We start from the raw sequence: 19,196 nt of genomic DNA, 5'->3' as shown, positions 1-19,196 counted from the left end.
AGGGCTGTTTGGCATAGCCTGTGTGATTTATCTTATTTACCCACAAGTTGGAAAACATGTAGAGCTCCAACAGGTATTGCTGGAATTGGGTATGAAAATATCATCTATAATATGGACTCCCAGGGCCTCAATGAGGAGTTGTTCACTGTAGGAATGAGAAATCTGGTGCTGCATACAGCTCCCACATCTCTCTTTGGGTCCCTAGTGACTACTCTTGCTCCCCACATAGGGCAGCCCAGAAGTGAGGCTACTCGTACTTTAGCAGATCTGGTGAAGGTTGAAACAATAAGGGCACGGAAGGAAGTATGGGCTATGAATGAAAGGAGAAGTGCAGAAGGCCCATGAAGGTCTCAAGGACCCAGATGTGGGTTGATTTGATACAGGCCAGGGTAGTGAGAGAAAAACTCGATGGGAAGCCCAATAGAATCTTGTTAGAATTGTGGCACAAATTCAAACCAGAGCAGCAGTTCCAGCTACTGAGTTTGGTCTAGAGTAAAGCACCTCCTACAGGATGGGGTCTTCCCCAGAACTGGGGAAGGGTGGAGACACCGGAAGCTGCAGAATTAGCTCTCCATGAGATAGAAAGCTGCTTAGAGGCCCTGAGTGGCCATGTAGCAGCTGGCATTGTAGGGTCTCTTTTCATCAAGATAGTGGAAAATGTTATCGAGGAGAGAGAGAGGGTTATACAGGAGAGAGAGAAAGGACATGGAAACCAGAGTCAAGGCCTCATGCCCAGCCTATATCCCTGCACAACTTTCTGAGGGACAGTACTCAGGCTCTGCTTGAGCCCTCACCCCCACAGGAGGATGATTCGGCACTGTGTTTCCACTGAGGGGGGAGGGTCAAGGTCTCCACCTTCAGGGATGTGGTGGGGACCGAATTAGCAATTCATTGGTCCCCTGTGAATGCACAATGTGTCCTGGCCTGGTAGACACAGGAGCTGAGGGTTCTCTGATTTGTGGCAACCCTGAGCATTTTCCTGGGACCCCTGCTGTGATAGAAGGCTATGGAGCTAAGGCAATTAGAGTGAAGAAAGCACAAATCTCATTGGGGATAGGTCATCTACCCACAAAGGAGTATACCGTGTACATTTCTCCCATCCCTGAATGTATTTTGGGGGTAGAAATCCTGCAGCGCCTGTGGTTACAGACCCCTGCGGGTGAGTTCAGACTGAGGGTAAGTGTGGTAAAGGCAGTTCTCAGGGGACATACTAAGCACCCACCTGTAGCTCTGCCTGTACTTTGATGGGTGACAAATACTAGGCTATATAAATTGCTTGAGGGCCACAAGAGAATTGGAGAAACTCTGCAGGAGTTGGAGAACATGGGCATCATAAAGCCCAATCATAGTCCTTTTAATTCCCCAGTGTGGTCAGTGAGAAAGCAAGATGGTTCCTGGCATACGACTGTGGACTACAGGGTATTGAATAAAGTCATGCCCCCTATGCATGCTGCTGTCCCTTCTATAGCAGTTATTCTGGGCACCCTCAGCCATGAGCTGGGAATGTATCATTATGTAGAGACCTTGCTAATGCTTTCTTCTCTACTGACATAGCCCAGGAAAGCCAGGAACAGTTTGCCTTCATGTGGGAAGGCCAGCAGTGGACATTTACAGTCCTTCCACAGGGACACCTCCACAATCCCACCATTTGTCATGGACTTGTAGCCCAGGACTTGGCCACATGGAAGAAACTGCAAATGGTGCAGTTGTATCACTACATTGATGATATGTTTACAACTGGTTCTCTTTCAAATTTAGAAGGGGCAGTTCCTAGACTGCTGCAACATCTACAGGAGAAAGGATGGGCTGTGAACAGCACCAACATTCAGAGACCTGGTTTGTCTGTAAAGTTCTTGGGGGGTGTCTGGTCCAGTAAAACTAGTTATTCCTGAAGCAGTCATAGACAAGGTCCAGGCTTTCCCTACCTGTACCACTGTGGCAGTATTACAAGAGTTTCTGGGTCTTTGGGGCTACTGGAGAGTGTTTATCCCCCACTTTGCACAAATTCTGAAGCCCTTATACTGGTTGGTATGAAAGAGCATCAGGTGGGACTCTTGCACAGGATGAGACATGCACAGCTGCTTTTACTGCTGTTAAGAGAAGTGTCAAGGCCATATAGGCCTTGAGTGTAATGTATTCATCAAGGCCCTGTGAGTTAGATGTTCGTTTAACCGAAGATGGTTAAATGTTGGGGTCTTCTGCAGCAGTTTGAATGGAAATGTCAACCTATTGGATTCTGGTTACAATGATGGAAAGAAGCAGAGGTTCAGTACACCTTGATAGAGAAGCAACTGGCTGCTGTGTACCACACCTTGCTGTTTACGAACCCCATCACTGGAACAGCTCCAACCCACCTATCCCATCATGGAGTGGGTACAAGACTGGACCCAAAGGTCATGGAGTGGCATGGCACAGACATCTACACTGGCCAAACGGGAAGTATATTTATAGCAGCATAGTGCCCTTTCTACTAGTCCCTTAAGTGGAGAACTCCAATGCTTATTGGGGCCAGTGACCTATACCAGTGGAAAGCAGGAAGAACTTGCTTTTGCGTCACTGATAGCCAAGAGTCCTTATCAGGAGGGAAAAGCCCGTATACCTGAAGATGCTTGGTATACAGATGGCTCCAGTCATGGGCAGCCCCTGAAGTGGAGGGCTGTGGCTTTCCATCCTAAGACTGAGACAATATGGGTGGAGGATAAAGAGGGGAAGTGTAGCCAGTGGGCTGAGTTGTGGGCCGTATGGGTCATGATCACCAAGGAGCTTTCCCACATAGTTGTCTGCACTGACAACTGGGCTGTCTATCAGGGCTTGACCCTGTGGCTACCAACATGGTACCATGCCAACTGGATGGTTGGTCACTGGCCCCTTTGAGGGCAAGAGCTGTGGTTAGACCTATGGGCCTCTGGTCAGATGAAGACTGTTACTGTATATCATGTGACTGGCCATTTGCCTTTGGCATCCCTAGGGAATGATGAAGCAGACACATTGGCCCAAGTGCACTGGCTAAAAAGAAAGCCTGCCTCTGATATAGCCCAATGGCTTCATCAGCATTTGCTGCATGAGACAAAAGATAATGTGAGCTGTAGCCCATCAGTGGAGCTTGCCATTGACTTTTGAGGAAGTTGGCAGAGCCCAGAAGGAGTGCTTGTGTGATCTAAAAGGGACTTACACTGAGTCCCACAACAATAGGGGATACTAGTAAAGGGGCCGATACCCCTCGTCAGGTGGCAGATAGAATATATTGGGCCTCTGCCCACATCAGAAGGATATCGGTATGCCACGGCTTGTGTGGACATTGTTACTGGACTATTGGTTGCTTTTCCTGCATGTTGTACATATCAGCAAACCACCAAGAGGGGCCCAGAGCATCTCTTTGCAGCTTATGGTTGGCCACAGGTGATTGAGAGCCTTTAATGCACCCCCTTTACTGGACATGTATTACAAGGATGGGTGCAGCAATTAGGAATGAAGTGGAAGTTTCATATACCATGTAACCCTCCCAGGGCAGGCATGATAGAGAGGTACAGTGGTTTGTTGAAATCTGGCCTGAAGTTGGACACCAATAGTCTACAGGGCTGGTCAGTTCACTTATGGACACTGCTGCGGTGTTTGAATGAGAAGCCCTAAAAATGAGCCTTGAGCCCTGTGGATATACTAACACACCTTGCTGCCTCTCCTATACAACTGTATGTGCAAACCAAAGAGGAGTTACTGAAGTGAGGATATGGTCAGCAGAGCAACATCCTGCTGCCAGCCCCTGCTGCATTAAGCCCTGGAGACACTGTTGAGTGGACAAGGCTCTGGACATTTTGACACATGGGCCAGTGATGGCTGGACCTTCTGGCACCTTGGGGAAAAGGCCTGGAAGCTGGCCTCCTGTGTATTTCTGGAGTAATAGCAGAGTGGCCCCTAAAGATCACAGTACTGTACCCAAAGTGTCTGGGAGGTAAGAGCATCTTACAGGGAAGTTTTGATTTATCTTTATGGCCAGTGCATGTACCTCCCATAGCCCTATATATCGACCCATCTGTAACTCCCACTGGGAGGGGGTGAAAGTCATATAGTAGACCAGGATGAGACCCCATTCCTGCTATTGTCCTATCATAGGACTGCTGTCTTACATGTATCTTACCTGATGGACAAAGTTTGCCTATGCTGGTGTCATTAAAACATGTATCTTATCACCCTTAAGTTTATTTTCTTATACAGTCCTTGTGTCCTGGATGCACCCCTTGGCTGCAGCTGCCATGTGACGATTCTTCTGAACTCTATCTCTTCAGGTACTGCCTGCTGGAATGGGTGAGCTATGGACTCAGTCTGCAGAGGACTTTGAACCTAGCTGAATCCTCTTGTTTGAGGATTATCATGTTTTATTGCTGTTGCTATTCTATGTCATTAGTCTGGTCACAATGCTCCAGTTTTCTCACCCAGGGACCATTGTGGAAGAGGGGTAACGAGTAGATTGTTAGATGAGATTTCTGGATGGGTCACCTGTGAGGAAAATTTTAATATTCCAGAATCTGTTGCCTGGCTTTAGCGCATCTCCATATGAACAGGCATTCCTAAGGGATGGAGAGAAGTAGTTCATCTCCATATCAATGGGTAATTACCTGGGCGATGGAGGGCTTATCTGAACCTGAGATGCTGGAGGGAGGTTTTCACTTGCTTCTGCTGGAGCAGGAAAGAGAGGACCCCAGGACTGCAGTTTGTAAGCAATAAACAGGTTTTAAACTTTATTTCTCCCTTTGACTGATTCCAGTTTCAGCTAGGTATTTTGCCCCAAGATTTCCTCTCCCAGGAGTTACTGCCCTCAGGCCTGGCAGGGTGTTTTTGACTATATTTGGTTCTAACTGAAAGTGTCATGGCATGGTGAGGCATGACTTTTACTATGTTAATGATGGAGGAGCATGATTTTTACTATGTTAATTAGTGTAAAATTTATATAGGGTAAAGTTTGGGTCAACTTCTACATTTTGGAACCAGCCGGTTGTGGCCAATCTGGTCATCTATACACTCATACCACAAATCCCATGGGAACAACTTACATGTTATGTGCAGCATCTAAACACACAACTGGCTGAAATTCCACTCCCCTTCCCTTCCCTGCTCATGTCTGGCTATCTACCTACTCTAACAGTATCTACGTACTTAAGTTCCAAGGGATGAACAAGATATTAGCAAGTATCTAGGCATACAGACTGACAAATAGTCATTCAAAAACTTAATTATCTGATTGATGATAAAATCCAAATTAGCCGTTTTTCCCTTTTCTCTGTGCAATGTGAACTGTCTGCTATCAGTACAAAGCAGGATAGGATTACACACCTACAAGGCTTTTAAAAGAATGTTTTCTAAAATACTCTAGAATATGGGATGGATGGTGATCACTATTTCCAAGTATAAGTGAAACTCCCTGTGCTCAGGTCACCAGTGAACATTTACTCACTAAGTTCAGTGGGCACATTTTATGCTTATTTTCTGGGTATATAAAGATAAGTATCTGACATTTCTCACTATTCATCCTTTTTGATGTTTCTTTGGTTTCCATGATAGTACTCTCTCCTGACTTCTCTCTCTTCTACCTTTCTGGCTTCTTATTTGTAGTTTCCTTTATTCCTCCCCTTCCTTTCCACCATCCACTTTTTGAGTCTTGGTGTCAACAGTGTTGGTGTCTTTCAGGCGGACATGAACAGAGAAGCGTGAAGCCCTAATTGTGGTTGGCAATCATTTGATGACCATGAGCTAGAGTGACCATTTAGTGTATCATCCAAAAGTAGGTCGCATTTCAATGAAAGGCAGTGCTATAAATAATTATGTTAGTACAATAGATATAGCTGGGACAGTCCAGATATGTTCTACTTTCTTATTCTATGTGTTCTTCCTACCTCAGTAGTTGCCAATGGCAAAAATCTAAGAATCATCTTGGATTCTTCCCCTTTCTTTACCCCTTCTATCTGCTCAATTCTTGTCTTACTGATGCCCTTTATTATTGAGTTCACCCTTCAGATCAGAAAGAGCACTTTCGTTGCAAATACAGAAAATCGAACTAACACCTAGCTTAAAAATAGAGTGATGCTTCCTTCAGCAAGTCCATTGCATGAAAAAATGTGAGAAAAAGAATATTTGTGTTTAAATGAGACTAATGTGACATAAGCATCAATTGCTGTGTGTGAACTTTGGATAACACACCAGCTATTCAAGTTTTTTGTAACAGTTGGAAATTTGGAAAAGAATTAGATATTAGATGACACAAAAGGTTATCAATAATTTTTGTTGGTTTTAGTAATAGTGTGCTACATTCTCAAATGTTCATTAGCAGGAACACATACTGATATAGTCAGAGTGAAATGACATATGTTGATTTGCTTTAAAATAATTCATCAAAAAGGGATAGAAGAAGGATTGTGTCAGAATCTTGACAGTTGTTGAATCCAGATATTTGGAATGTGAAAGTTCATTATACACTTCTTTCTACTTTTTTTTAACTTTGGTTAAACATCATTAATGTTCAATTACATGAGAAACATTATGGTTACTAGACTCCCCCCATTATAAAGACCCCACCACTTATCCCATTACAGTCACTGTCCACTAGCGAAGTAAAATGCTATGGAATCACTACTTGTCTTCTCTGTTATATTGCCTTCCCTGTGACCCCTCCACTACATTATGTGTGCTATTGGTAATGCCCTTTTTTCCCTCTTATCCCTCCCTTTCCACCCATCCTCACCAGTCCCTTTCCCTTTGGTAACTGTCAGTCAATTACTGGGTTCTGTGAGTCTGCTGCTATTTTGTTCCTTCAGTTTCTTCTTGGTTCTTATGCACCACAGATAAGTGAAATCATTTGATACTTGTCTTTCTCCACCTGGCTTATTTCACTGAGCATAATACCCTCTGGCTCCATTCATGTTGTAGCAAATGGTAGGACTTGTTTTCTTCTTATGGCTGAATAATATTCTATTGTGTATATGTACCACTTCTTCTTTATCCATTCATCTACTGATGTACACTTAGGTTGTTTGCATTTCTTGGCTATTGTAAATAGTGCAACAATAAACATTGGGGTGCATCTGTCTTCTTTACACTGGGCTGCTGTATTCTTAGGGTAAGTTCCTAGGAGTGGAATTCCTGAGTCAAATAGTATTTCTATTTTTAGTTTAATGAGGAACCTCCATACTGCTTTCCACAAAGGTTGAACTAATTTACATTCCCACCAGCAGTGTAGGAGGCTTCCTCTTTCTCCACATCCTCGCCAACATTTGTTGTTGTTTGTCCTTTGCATGTTGGTCAGCCTTACTGGTGTGAGGTGATATCTCATTGTGGTTCTAATTTGCATTTCTATGGTGAATAGCAATGTGGAACATCTTTTCTGTTGGCCATCTGAATTTCTTCTTTGGAGAAGTGTCTGTTCAGCTCCTCTGCCCATTTTTTAATTGGATTATTTGCTTTTTGTTTGTTGAGGTGCTTGAGCTGTTTCTATAATTTGGATGTCAACCCCTTATTGGATATGTCATTTATGAAATATTCCCCCATATGGTAGGATGCCTTTATGTTCTCTTGGTGGTGTCCTTTGCTGTACAGAAGCTTTTAAGTTTGATAGTCCCACTTGTTCATTTTTGCTTGTATTTCCCTTGCCCAGGGAGATATGTTCATGAAAAAGTTGCTCATGTTTATGTCCAAGAGATTTTTGCCTATGTTTTCTTCTAAGAGTTTTATGGTTTCATGAGTTACATTCAGGTCTTTGATCCATTTCAAATTTACTTTTGTGTAAGGAGTTAGACAATAACTCAGTTTCATTCTCTTACATGGAGCTGTCCAGTTTTGCCAACACCAGCTGTTGAAGAGGCTATCATTTCCCCATTGTATATCCATGGCTCCTTTATTGTATATTAATTGACCATATATGGTTGGGTGAATATCTGGACTCCCTATTCTGTTCCACTGGCCTATGGGTCTGTTCTTGTGCCACTACCAAATTGTCTTGATTTACTGTGGCTTTGTAGTGGAGCTTGAAGTTGGGAAGAGAGATCCCCCCTGCTTTATTCTTCCTTCTGAGGATTGCTTTGGCTATTCAGGATCTTCTGTGGTTCCATATGAATATTAGAACTATTTGTTCCAGTTTGTTGAAGAATACTGTCAGTATTTTCATAGGAATTGCATTGAATCTGTATATTGCTTTAAGCAGGATGGCCATTTTGACAATATTAATTCATCCTACCCAAGATCATGGGATGAATTTCCATTTGTTAGTGTCTTCTTTAATTTCTCTTAAGAGTATCTTATAATTTTTAGGATATAAGTCTTTCACTTCTTTGGTAAGGTTTATTACTAGGTATTTTATTCTTTTTGATACAATTGTGAATGGAATTGTTTTCCTGATTTTATGCTAGTTCATTTTTGGTGTATAGGAAAGCAATATATTTCTGTGTTTAAATTTTGTATGCTGCAAATTTCAGAATGCAGAAATTAGTTCTACTATTTTTGGAGTGGAGTTTTTAGGGTTTTTTTATTTTTTGGTATCACTAATCTACAATTACATGAAGAACATTATGTTTACTAGGCACCCCCCTTCACCAAGTCCTCCCCACATACCCCTTCAGAGTCACTATCCATCAGCGTAGTAAGATGCTATAAAATCACTACCTGTCTTCTCTGTGTTGTAGAGCCCGCCCTGTACCCCCTCCACATTATACATGCTAATTGTAATGTCCCCTTTCTTTTTCCTGCCTTTATCCCTCCCTTCCCACCCATCCTCACCAGTCCCTTTCCCTTTGGTAACTGTTAGTCCTTTCATGGGTCCGTGATTCTGCTGCTGTTTTGTTCCTTCAGTTTTTCTTTGCTCTTATACTCCACATATGAGTGAAATCATTTGGTATTTGTCTTTCTCTGCCTGGCTTATTTCACTGAGCATAATACCCTCTAGCTCCATCCATGGTATTGCAAATGGTAGGATTTGTTTTCTTCTTATGGCTGAATAATATTCCATTGTGTATATGTACCACATCTTCTTTATCGATTCATCTACTGATGGACACTTAGGTTGCTTCCATTTCTTGGCTACTGTAAATAGTGCTGTGATAAACATAGGGGTGCATCTGTCTTTTTCAAACTGGGCTGTTGCATTCTTAGGGTAAATTCCTAGAAGTGGAATTCCTGGGTCAAATGGTATTTCTATTTTGAGCATTCTGAGGAAACTCCATACTGCTTTCCACAATGGTTGAACTAATTTACATTCCCACCAGCAGTGTAGGAGGGTTCCCCTTTCTCCACAACCTTGCCAACATTTGTTGTTGTTTGTGTTTTGGATGGTGGCGATCCTTACTGGTGTGAGGTGTTATCTCATTGTGGTTTTAATTTGCATTTCTCTGATGACTAGCAAGGTAGAGCATCTTTTCATGTGTCTGTTGGCCATCTGAATTTCTTCTTTGGAGAAGCGTCTGTTCATATTCTCTGCCCATTTTTTAATTGGATTATTTGCTCTTTGTTTGTTGGGGTGTGTGAGCTCTTTATATATTTTGGATTTCAACTCTTTATTGGATCTGTCATTAATGAATATATTCTCCCATGTACTCTAGGATGCCTTTTTGTTCTATTGATGGTGTCCTTTGCTGTACAGAAGCTTTTCAGCTTGATGTAGTCCCACTTGTTTATTTGTGATTTTGTTTCCCTTGCCCAGGGAGATATGTTCATGAAGAAGCCACTCATGTTTATGTCCAAGAGATTTTTGCCTATGTTTTTTTCTAAGAAGTTTATGGTTTCATGATTTACATTCAGGTCTTTGATCCATTTCGAATTTACTTTTGTGTATGGGGATAGACAATGATATAGTTTCATTCTCTTACATGTAGCTGTCCAGTTTTGCCAACACCAACTGTTGCAGAGGCTGTCATATCCCCATTGCATGTATATGGCTCCTTTATCATATATTAATTGGCCATATATGTTTGGGTTAATATCTGGAGTCTCTATTCTGTTCCACTGGTCTGTGGCTCTGTTCTTATGCTAGTACCAAATTGTCTTGATTACTGTGGCTTTATAGGAGAGCTTGAAGTTGGGGAGTGAGAACCCCCCACTTTATTCTTCCTTCTCAGGATTGCTTTGGCTATTCGAGGTCTTAGATGGTTACATATGAATTTTTGAATTATTTGTTCCAGTTTGTTGAAGAATGCTGTTTGTAATTTGAGAGGGATTGCATTGAATCTCTAGATTGCTTTAGGCAGGATGGCCATTTTGACAATATTAATTCCTCCTAGCCAAGAGCATGGGATGAGTTTCCATTTGTAAGTGTCCTCTTTAATTTCACTTAGGGTGTCTTGTAGTTTTGAGGGTATAGGTTTTTCACTTCCTTGGTTAGATTTCTTCCTAGGTATTTTATTATTTTTGATGCAGTTGTGACTGGAATTGTTTTCCTGATTTCCCTTTCTATTAGTTCGTTGTTGCTGCATAGGAAAGCCACAGAATTTTGTATTCTGTAACTTTGCTGAATTCAGATATTAGTTCTAGTAGTTTTGGGGTGGAGTCTTTAGGGGTTTTTTTTATGTACAATATCATGTCATCTGCAAATAGTGACAGTTTAACTTCTTTACCAATCTGGATTCCTTGTATTTCTTTGTTTTGTCTGATTGCCGTGGCTAGGACCTCGAGTACTATGTTAAATAGCAGTGGGGAGAGTGGGCATCCCTGTCTTGTTCCTGATCTGAGAGGAAAAGCTTTCAGCTTCTTGCTGTTCAGTATGATGTTGACTGTGGGTTTATCATATATGGCCTTTATTATGTTGAGGAACTTGCCCTCTATGCCCATTTTGTTGAGAGTTTTTATCAGGAAGGGATGTTGAATTTTGTGGAATGCTTTTTCAGCATCTATGGAGATGATCATGTGATTTTTGTCCTTCTTTTTGTTAATGTGGTGGATGATGTTGATGAATTTTTGAATGTTGTACCGTCCTTGCATCCCTGGGATGAATCCCACTTGGTCATGGTGTATGATCCTCTTGATGTATTTTTGAAATTGGTTTGCTAATATTTTGTTGAGTATTTTTGCATCTATGTTCATCAGGGACATTGGTCTGTAATTTTCTTTTTTGGTGGGGTCTTTGCCTGGTTTTGGTGTTAGGGTGATGTTGGCTTCATAGAATGTGTTTGGGAGTATTCCCTCCTCTTCTATTTTTTTGGAAAACTAAGGGGAATGGATACTATGTCTTCTCTGTATGTCTGATAAAATTCTGCAGTAAATCCATGTGGCATGGAGGTTTTGCTCTTCTTCAATTTCATTGCTGGTAATTGGTCTATTTAGATTTTGTGTTTCTTCCTGGGTCAGTCTTGGAAGGTTGTATTTTTCTACAAAGTTGTGCAATTCTTCTAGGTTTTCCAGCATGTTACCATGTAGGATTTCATAATATTCTCTAATAATTCTTTGTAGTTCTGTGGGGTCTGTCATGTTTTTCCCTTTCTCATTTCTGATTCTATCGATGTGTGTTGATTCTCTTTTTCTCTTAATAAGTCTGGCTAGAGGCTTATCTATTTTGTTTATTTTCTCAAAGAACCATCTCTTGGTTTTATTGATTTCATTTCTATTGTTTTATTCTCAATTTTATTTATTTCTTCTCTGATCTTTATTATGTCCCTCCTTCTGCTGGCTTTAGGCCTCATCAGTTCTTCTTCTTCTAATTTTGATAATTGTGAATTTATAGTATTCCTTTGGGATTGTTCTTCCTTTTTTAAATATGCCTGGATTGCTATATACTTTTCTCTTAAGACTGCTTTCACTGCATCCCACAGAAGTTGGGGCTTTGTGTTGTTGTTGTCATTTGTTTCCATATATTGCTTGATCTCTATTTTAATTTGGTCATTGATCCATTGATTATTTAGTAGCGTGTTGTTAAGCCTCCATGTATTTGTGAGCCTTTTTTCTTTCTTTGTACAATTTATTTCTAGTTTTATACCTTTGTGGTCTGAAAAGTTGGTTGGTAGGATTTCAATCTTTTGGAATTTACTGAGGCTCTTTTTGTGGCCTAGTATGTGGTCTATTATGGAGAATGTTCCATGTGCACTTGAGAAGAAAGTGAATCCTATTGCTTTTGGGTGTAGAGTTCTTTAGATGTCTGTTAGGTCCATCTGTTCTAGTGTGTTGTTCAGTGCCTCTGTGTCCTTACTTATTTTCTGTCTGGTGGATCTGTCCTTTGGAGTGAGTTGTGTGTTGAAGTCTCTTTAAATGAATGCATTGCATTCTATTTCCTCCTTTAATTCTGTTAGTATTTGTTTCACATATGTTGGTACTCCTGTATTGGGTACATATATATTTATAATGGTTAGTTCCTCTTGTTGGACAGAGCCTTTTATCATTATGTAACGTCCTTCTTTATCTCTTGTTACTTTCTTTGTTTTGAAGTCTATTTTGTCTGATACTAGTACTGCAACATCAGCTTTTTTCTCCCTGTTGTTTGCATGAAATGTCTTCTTCCATCCCTTGACTTTTAGTCTTTGTATGTCTTTGGGTTTGAGGTGAGTCTCTTTGTAAGCAGCATATAGATGGGTCTTGATTTTTTATCCATTCTGTTACTCTGTGTCTTTTGATTGGTGCATTCAGTCCATTTACATTTAGTGTGATTATTGAAAAATATGTACTTATTGCCATTGCAGTCTTTAGATTAGTGGTTACCAAAGGTTCAAGGTTAGCTTCTTTACTATCTGACTGTCTAACCTAACTCACTTTTTGAGCTATTATAAAACCAGTATGATGATTCTTTATTTCTCTCCCTTCTTATTCCTCCTCCTCCATTCTTTATATGTTACATGTTTTATTTTGTGCTCTTTTGTGTTTCCTTTGACTGCTTTTGTGGGTAGTTGATTTTATTTTTTGCCTTTAGTTATTATTTGTTTGGTCTGCTTTCTTTGTTGTGATTCTATTTTCTCTGGTGACATGTATTTAGCCTTAGGAGTGCTTCCATCTAGAGCAGTCCCTCTAGAATACACTGTAGAGGTGGTTTGTGGGAAGCAAATTCCCTCAGCTTTTCCTTTCTGGGAATTGTATAATCCCTCATTCATATTTAAATGATAATCATGCTGGATAGACTATTCTTGGTTCAAGACCCTTCTGTTTCATTGCATTAAATGTATCATGCCATTCTCTTCTGGACTGTACGGTTTCTGTTGAGAAGTCTGATGATAGCCTGATGGGTTTTCCTTTGTAGGTGACCTTTTTTCTCTCTGTGGCTGCCTTTAATACTCTGTCCTTGTCCTTGATCTTTGCCATTTTAATTATTATGTGTCTTGGTGTTGTCCTCTTTGGGTCCTTTCTGTTGGGAGTTCTGTGGGCTTCAGTGGTCTAAGAGACTATTTCCTCCCCAACTTTGGGGAAGTTTTCAGCAATTATTTCTTCAAATATACTTTCTATCCCTTATTCTCTCTTCTTCTGCTGCTGCTACCCCTATAATGCAGATATTGCTCTGGTTTTATTGGTCACACAGTTCTCTTAATATTGTTTCATTCCTGGAGATCCTTTCATCTCTCTCTCCCTCAGCTTCTCTGTGTTCCTGTTCTCTGATTTCTATTCCATTAACAGCCTCTTGCACCTCATCCATTCTGCTTTTAAGTCCTTCCACAGATTATTTTATTTCTGTATTCTCCCTCCCAACTTTATCCTTAAGCTCTTGCATGTTTCTCGGCAGCTCCATCAGCATGGTTATGACCTTTGTTTAGAATTGAAATAAGTCAATCTCTCCAGGTTCCCTCTCAGGGATGTCTGGGTTATTCTTGTCTGTATCAATTTATTCTCCCTTTTCATGGCAATAGAGGTAGTCGTAGGCAGTTGGCACATGTGTCAGCTGGGAGAACAAATTCCCTTCCTGCCTGCCTCCTTCCCTTCCTATAAGAACAATGACCTCTCACGGCTTCTGCTGAGCAGCTGCACACTAATGGGGCCTCTGAGGCTGGCCTGGGCGGCTGCAGAGGAGGCTCTATGCAGCTGCTGTGGGCATGGCTGGTCTCAGGCTGCTTCTCTGCTGTGGCTGGGCTGTGCCAGAGGGGGAATGGGCAGGAGGCTGTTTATTGCTGTGAGGGGCCTCAGAGCTGTGCCGCTGCCCGGGGGGTTAGGGCACCCAGAGTTCTCCAGGATTCCCAGCTGCTGGGCTGTGTGTGCCAGGTCACTTCCATCCAGCTGTGAGGCCCCTGTCCCCTTAAGACTTTCAAAAAGCACTCACTTTCCTTTGCCCCAGGGGTGTCGTCTGCTGGACCCACTCGCAGGTTTTACTGTTCTGTATCCCTAGTATCTAGCACACCACACACGGTGTGTCTGCGCTCCTGGTGCAGATGACTAGAGCTGGTTTTTCAGCAGTCCTGGCCTCCCACTCCCTCCCCGCTCTGACTCCTCTCCTCCCTCCGGGGAGCTGGGGTGGGGGACATGCTCCGGTCCTGCCAGGCCACAGCTTGTATATTTCTCCCCTTATGAGGCGCTGGGTTCTCACAGGTGTAGATGTAGCCTGGCTGTTGTGTTGTATCTTCTGGTCTGTCTTTTAGGAATGCTTGTATTTGTTGTATTTTCAAAAATATATATGGTTTTGGGAGGAGATTGCTGCTGCCCTACTCACGCCGCCATATTGACTCCTCTCCACCTTTTATTTCTTTGTGTTGTCTGATTTCTGCAGCTAGGACCTCCATTACTATGTTGAATAAAACTGGGGAGAGTGGGCATCCTTATCTTTTTCCCTATCTTAGGAAGAAAGCTTTCAGCTTCTCACTGTTAAGTATGATGTTGGCTGTGGGTTTTTCATATATGGCCTTCATGATTTTGAGGTACTTGCCATCTATACCCATTTTTGTTGAGAGTTTTTATCATGAATGGATGTTGAATTTTGTCAAATACTTTTTCAGCGTCTATGGAGATGATCATGTGGTTTTTGTCCTTCTTGTGGATGTGGTAGATGATGCCGATCAATTTTGAAATGTTTCACCATCCTTGCATCCCTGAGATGAATCTCACTTGATTATGGTGTATGATCCTCTTGATGTATTTTTGAATTTGGTTTGGTAATATTTTGTTGAATATTTTTGCATCTGTGTTCATCAGGGATATTGGTCTGTAATTCTCTTTTTTTGTGGTGTCTTTGCCTGGTTTTGGTATTAGAGTGATGCTGGCCTCGTAGAATGAGTTTTGGAGTATTCCCTCCTCTTCTACTTTTTGGAAGACTTTACGAAGGGTGGCTATTAGGCCTGTACAAAATGTTTGATAAAATTCAGCAGTGAATGCATCTAGTTCAGGGATTTTGTTCTTGGGTAGATTTTTGATTACTGATTCAATTTCGTTGCTGATAATTGGTCTCTTTGGATTTTCTGTTTCATCCTTGGTCAGCCTTGGAAGGTTGTATTCTCTAGACAGTCCATTTCTTCTAGGTTATCCAATTTGTTAGCATATAGATTTTCATAGTATTTTCTAATAATTCTTTGTATTTCTGTAGTCTCCCTCATGACTTTTCCTTTCTCATTTCTGCTTCTGTTTATGTGTGTAGATTCTCTTTTTCTGTTAATAAATCTGGCTAGCGGTTTATCTATTTTGTTTATTTTCTCAAAGATCCAGCTCTTGGTTTCATTGATTTTTTTCTATTGTTTTATTCTTCTCAATTTTATTTATTGATTCTCTGATCTTTATTATGTCCCTCCTTCTGCTGACTTTGGGCCTCATTTGTCATTCTTTTTCCAGTTTCAATAATTGTGAGTTTAGGCTATTCATTTTTGGATTGTTCCTTATTTAAATAGACCTGGATTGCTATATACTTTCCCTTAGTACTGCCTTTGCTGAGTCCCACAGAAGTTAGGGCATTGTGCTCTGTTTTCATTTGTCTCCATATATTGCTAGATCTCTGTTTTAATTGGTCATTGATCCATTGATTATTTAGGAGCATGCTATTATGCCTCCATGTGTTTGTGAGCCTTTTTGTTTTCTTTGTACAATTTATTTCTAGTTTTATACCTTTGTGGTCTGAAAAGTTGGTTGGTAGGATTTCAATCTTTTGGAATTTACTGAGGCTCACTTTGTGGCCTAGTATGTGGTCTATTATGGAGAATGTTTCATGTGCACTTGAGAAGAATGTGAATCCTGTTGCTTTTGGGTGTAGAGTTCCATAGATGTCTGCTAGGTCCATCTGTTCTAGTGTGTTGTTCATTGTCTCTGTGTCCTTACTTACTTTCTGTCTGGTTGAGCTGTTCTTTGGAGCGAGTAGTGTGTTGATGTCTTCTAAAATGAATGCATTGCATTCTATTTCCTCCTTTAATTTTCTTAGTATTTGTTTCACATATGAAGGTGCTCCTGTGTTGGGTGCACAGATATTTATAATGGTTATATCCTCTTGTTGGACTGATCCTTTTATCAATATGTAATGTCCTTCTTTATCTCTTTTTACTTTCTTTGTTTTGAAGTCTATTTTGTCTGATACTAGTACTGCAACACCTGCTTTTTTCTCCCTATTTTTTGCATGAAATGTCTTTTTCCATCCTTCACTTTTAGTCTGTGTATGTCTTTGGGTTTGAAGTGAGTCTCTTGTAAGCAGCAGATAGATGGGTCTTGCTTTTTTATCCATTCTGTTACTCTACTCTGTGTCTTTTGATTTGTGCATTCAGTCCAATTACATTTAGGGTGATTATTGATAGACATGTAGTTTTTGCCATTGCACACTCTGGATTTGTGGCTATCAAAGGTTCAAGAGTAGCTTTTTTACTATCCAGCCATCTAAATTTACTCACTTATTATGCTATTATAAACACAGTGTAATGATTCTTTATTTCTCTCCCTTCTTTTTCCTCCTCCTCCTCCACTCTTTATATATTAGGTGTTTTATTCTGTACTCTTTTGTGTTTCCCTTGACTGATTTTGTGGATAGATGATTTTTTTTTTTTTGTAGATAATTATTTTTTATTGAAGGGTACTTGACATACAGTATTACATTACATTAGTTTCAGGTGTACAACATAGTGATTCAACATTTATATACATGACAATTCTAGGTACCAGCTATCACCATACCAAGCTGTTACAATATCTTGACTATATTCATTACATCCTGGTCACTTATTATTTTACCATTGGAAGTGTCTACTTTTTTTTTTTTTTTTGGTGAGGGCATCTCTCATATTTATTGATCAAATGGTTGTTAAAAACAGTAAAATTCTGTTTAGGGGAGTCAATGCTCAATGCACAATCATTAATCCACCCCAAGCCTAATTTTCGTCAGTCTCCAATCTTCTGAGGCATAACAAAGAAGTTCTTACATGGAGAACAAATTCTTACATAATGAATAAGTTACATAGTGAACAGTACAAGGGCAGTCATCACAGAAACTTTCAGTTTTGCTCATGCATTATGAACTCTAAACAGTCAGTTCAAATATGAATACTCCTTTGGTTTTTATACTTGATTTATATGTGGATACCACATTTCTCTCTTTATTATTATTATTTTTAATAAAATGCTGAAGTGGTAGGGAGATACAAGATAAAGGTAGAAAACATAGTTTAGTGTTGTAAGAGAGCAAATGTAGATGATCAGGTGTGTGCCTGTAGACTATGTGTTAATCCAAGCTAGACCAGGGCAATAAAACATCCACATATGCAGAAGATTTCTCTCAGAACAGGGGGGGTGAGGTTCTAAGCCTCACCTCTGTTGATCCCCAATTTCTCACCTGATGACCCCCCTGCGACTGTGCCTGTCTTAGGTTGTTCCTCCCTTGAGGAATCTTACCTGTCTCTGGCTAACCAGTCATCTTCCAGGGCCATACAGGGAAATGTAAAGTTGGTAAGTGAGAGAGAAGCCTTATTGTTTGAAATGGTGAGCTTTTTATTTCTTTGCATATTTATGCCCTGTAGCTTCTATGCCCAGCATTTGTCTTGAAGTATCTTTACCACTTGGAAGAATTATGATACTCGGTAAATTTGATATGAGGCATGAATTCTATTTAAGGGTTGTAATTAGGAAGGAAGAAGAAGAAAAGCTATAGAAGTAGCAGGCGGAAGAAAACATGGGAAGATTGATTATTTCTTTGACATATCTTCTTGTAGAGTAACTTCAGCATGTATAGGTTTTAAGCTACTACTTAAATTGCGCACACACATTAACATAATAGGAGTATAGTTACATAACCAAAGCATACCTGTAATTACCAGCCATCTCCAGTGAAACTAAGAAAACCAGTTAGGCACCTTAGGCATTTGTGAAAACTTATCTATGATATGGTGGATATTGTCCAACTGAACTTGAACAGTCTGAGAGAAATCAGACAAATTAAAACAACCCATTCCTGGGGAATGTTCATATCCCTTATGTTCTTTTAACAGTAAATAGTCTGTAGTTGTAAGATTTTGGAGCGCTACAATTTGCACTTCTCCTAATTCTTTACTGGGTTCCAACAGTATAGATCCAGTCAAATTTGTTGTTTTACTGTATGCACAGGCCAGCTTAGATATCTCCTTCCTCATTCCCATGGCAAGTCCATTAACTGGTGGGATGAGTGCATCTACAGCTGTAGCAGCGCCTGGATCTTTGTTGGGGTTTTTTGATGATCATCATCTGGCATGAGTCTTCCAGAGAGTGCTGATGTTGGAAGTTCTCTTTCATATCGTATCTTAGTTCATTTTCGGGGTAGCCCAATTAGGCTTTGATCCTCTGTATAAATACAAACAGACCCTTTGCCTACACTTCTATATGCCCTTTATACTCTTGTGTAGAACTCATTGGAGGTTACGACAGAGGAACTGCCCTTTATTTTTTTTTATTTTTTATTTTTTTGGTATCACTAATCTACACTTACATGATGAATATTATGTTCACTAGGCTCTCAACTATACCAGGTCCCACCTATAAACCCCTTTACAGTCACTGTCCATCAGCATAGCAAAATGTTGTAGAATCACTACTTGCCTTCTCTGTGGTGTACAGCCCTCCCTTTTCTCCTACCCCCCCATGCATGTTAATCTTAATACCCCCCTACATCTCCCCCCCTTATCCCTCCCTACCCACCCATCCTCCCCAGTCCCTTTCCCTTTGGTACCTGTTAGTCCATTCTTGAGTTCTGTGATTCTGCTGCTGTTTTGTTCCTTCAGCTTTTCCTTTGTTCTTATATTCCACCGATGAGTGAAATCATTTGGTATTTCTCTTTCTCTGCTTGGCTTGTTTCACTGAGCATAATACCCTCCAGCTCCATCCATGTT

Source organism: Manis pentadactyla, chromosome 17, assembly GCF_030020395.1.
Source record: "Manis pentadactyla isolate mManPen7 chromosome 17, mManPen7.hap1, whole genome shotgun sequence".
In the NCBI taxonomy this organism is placed as follows: domain Eukaryota; kingdom Metazoa; phylum Chordata; class Mammalia; order Pholidota; family Manidae; genus Manis; species Manis pentadactyla.
This window is presented reverse-complemented; position numbering follows the sequence as displayed.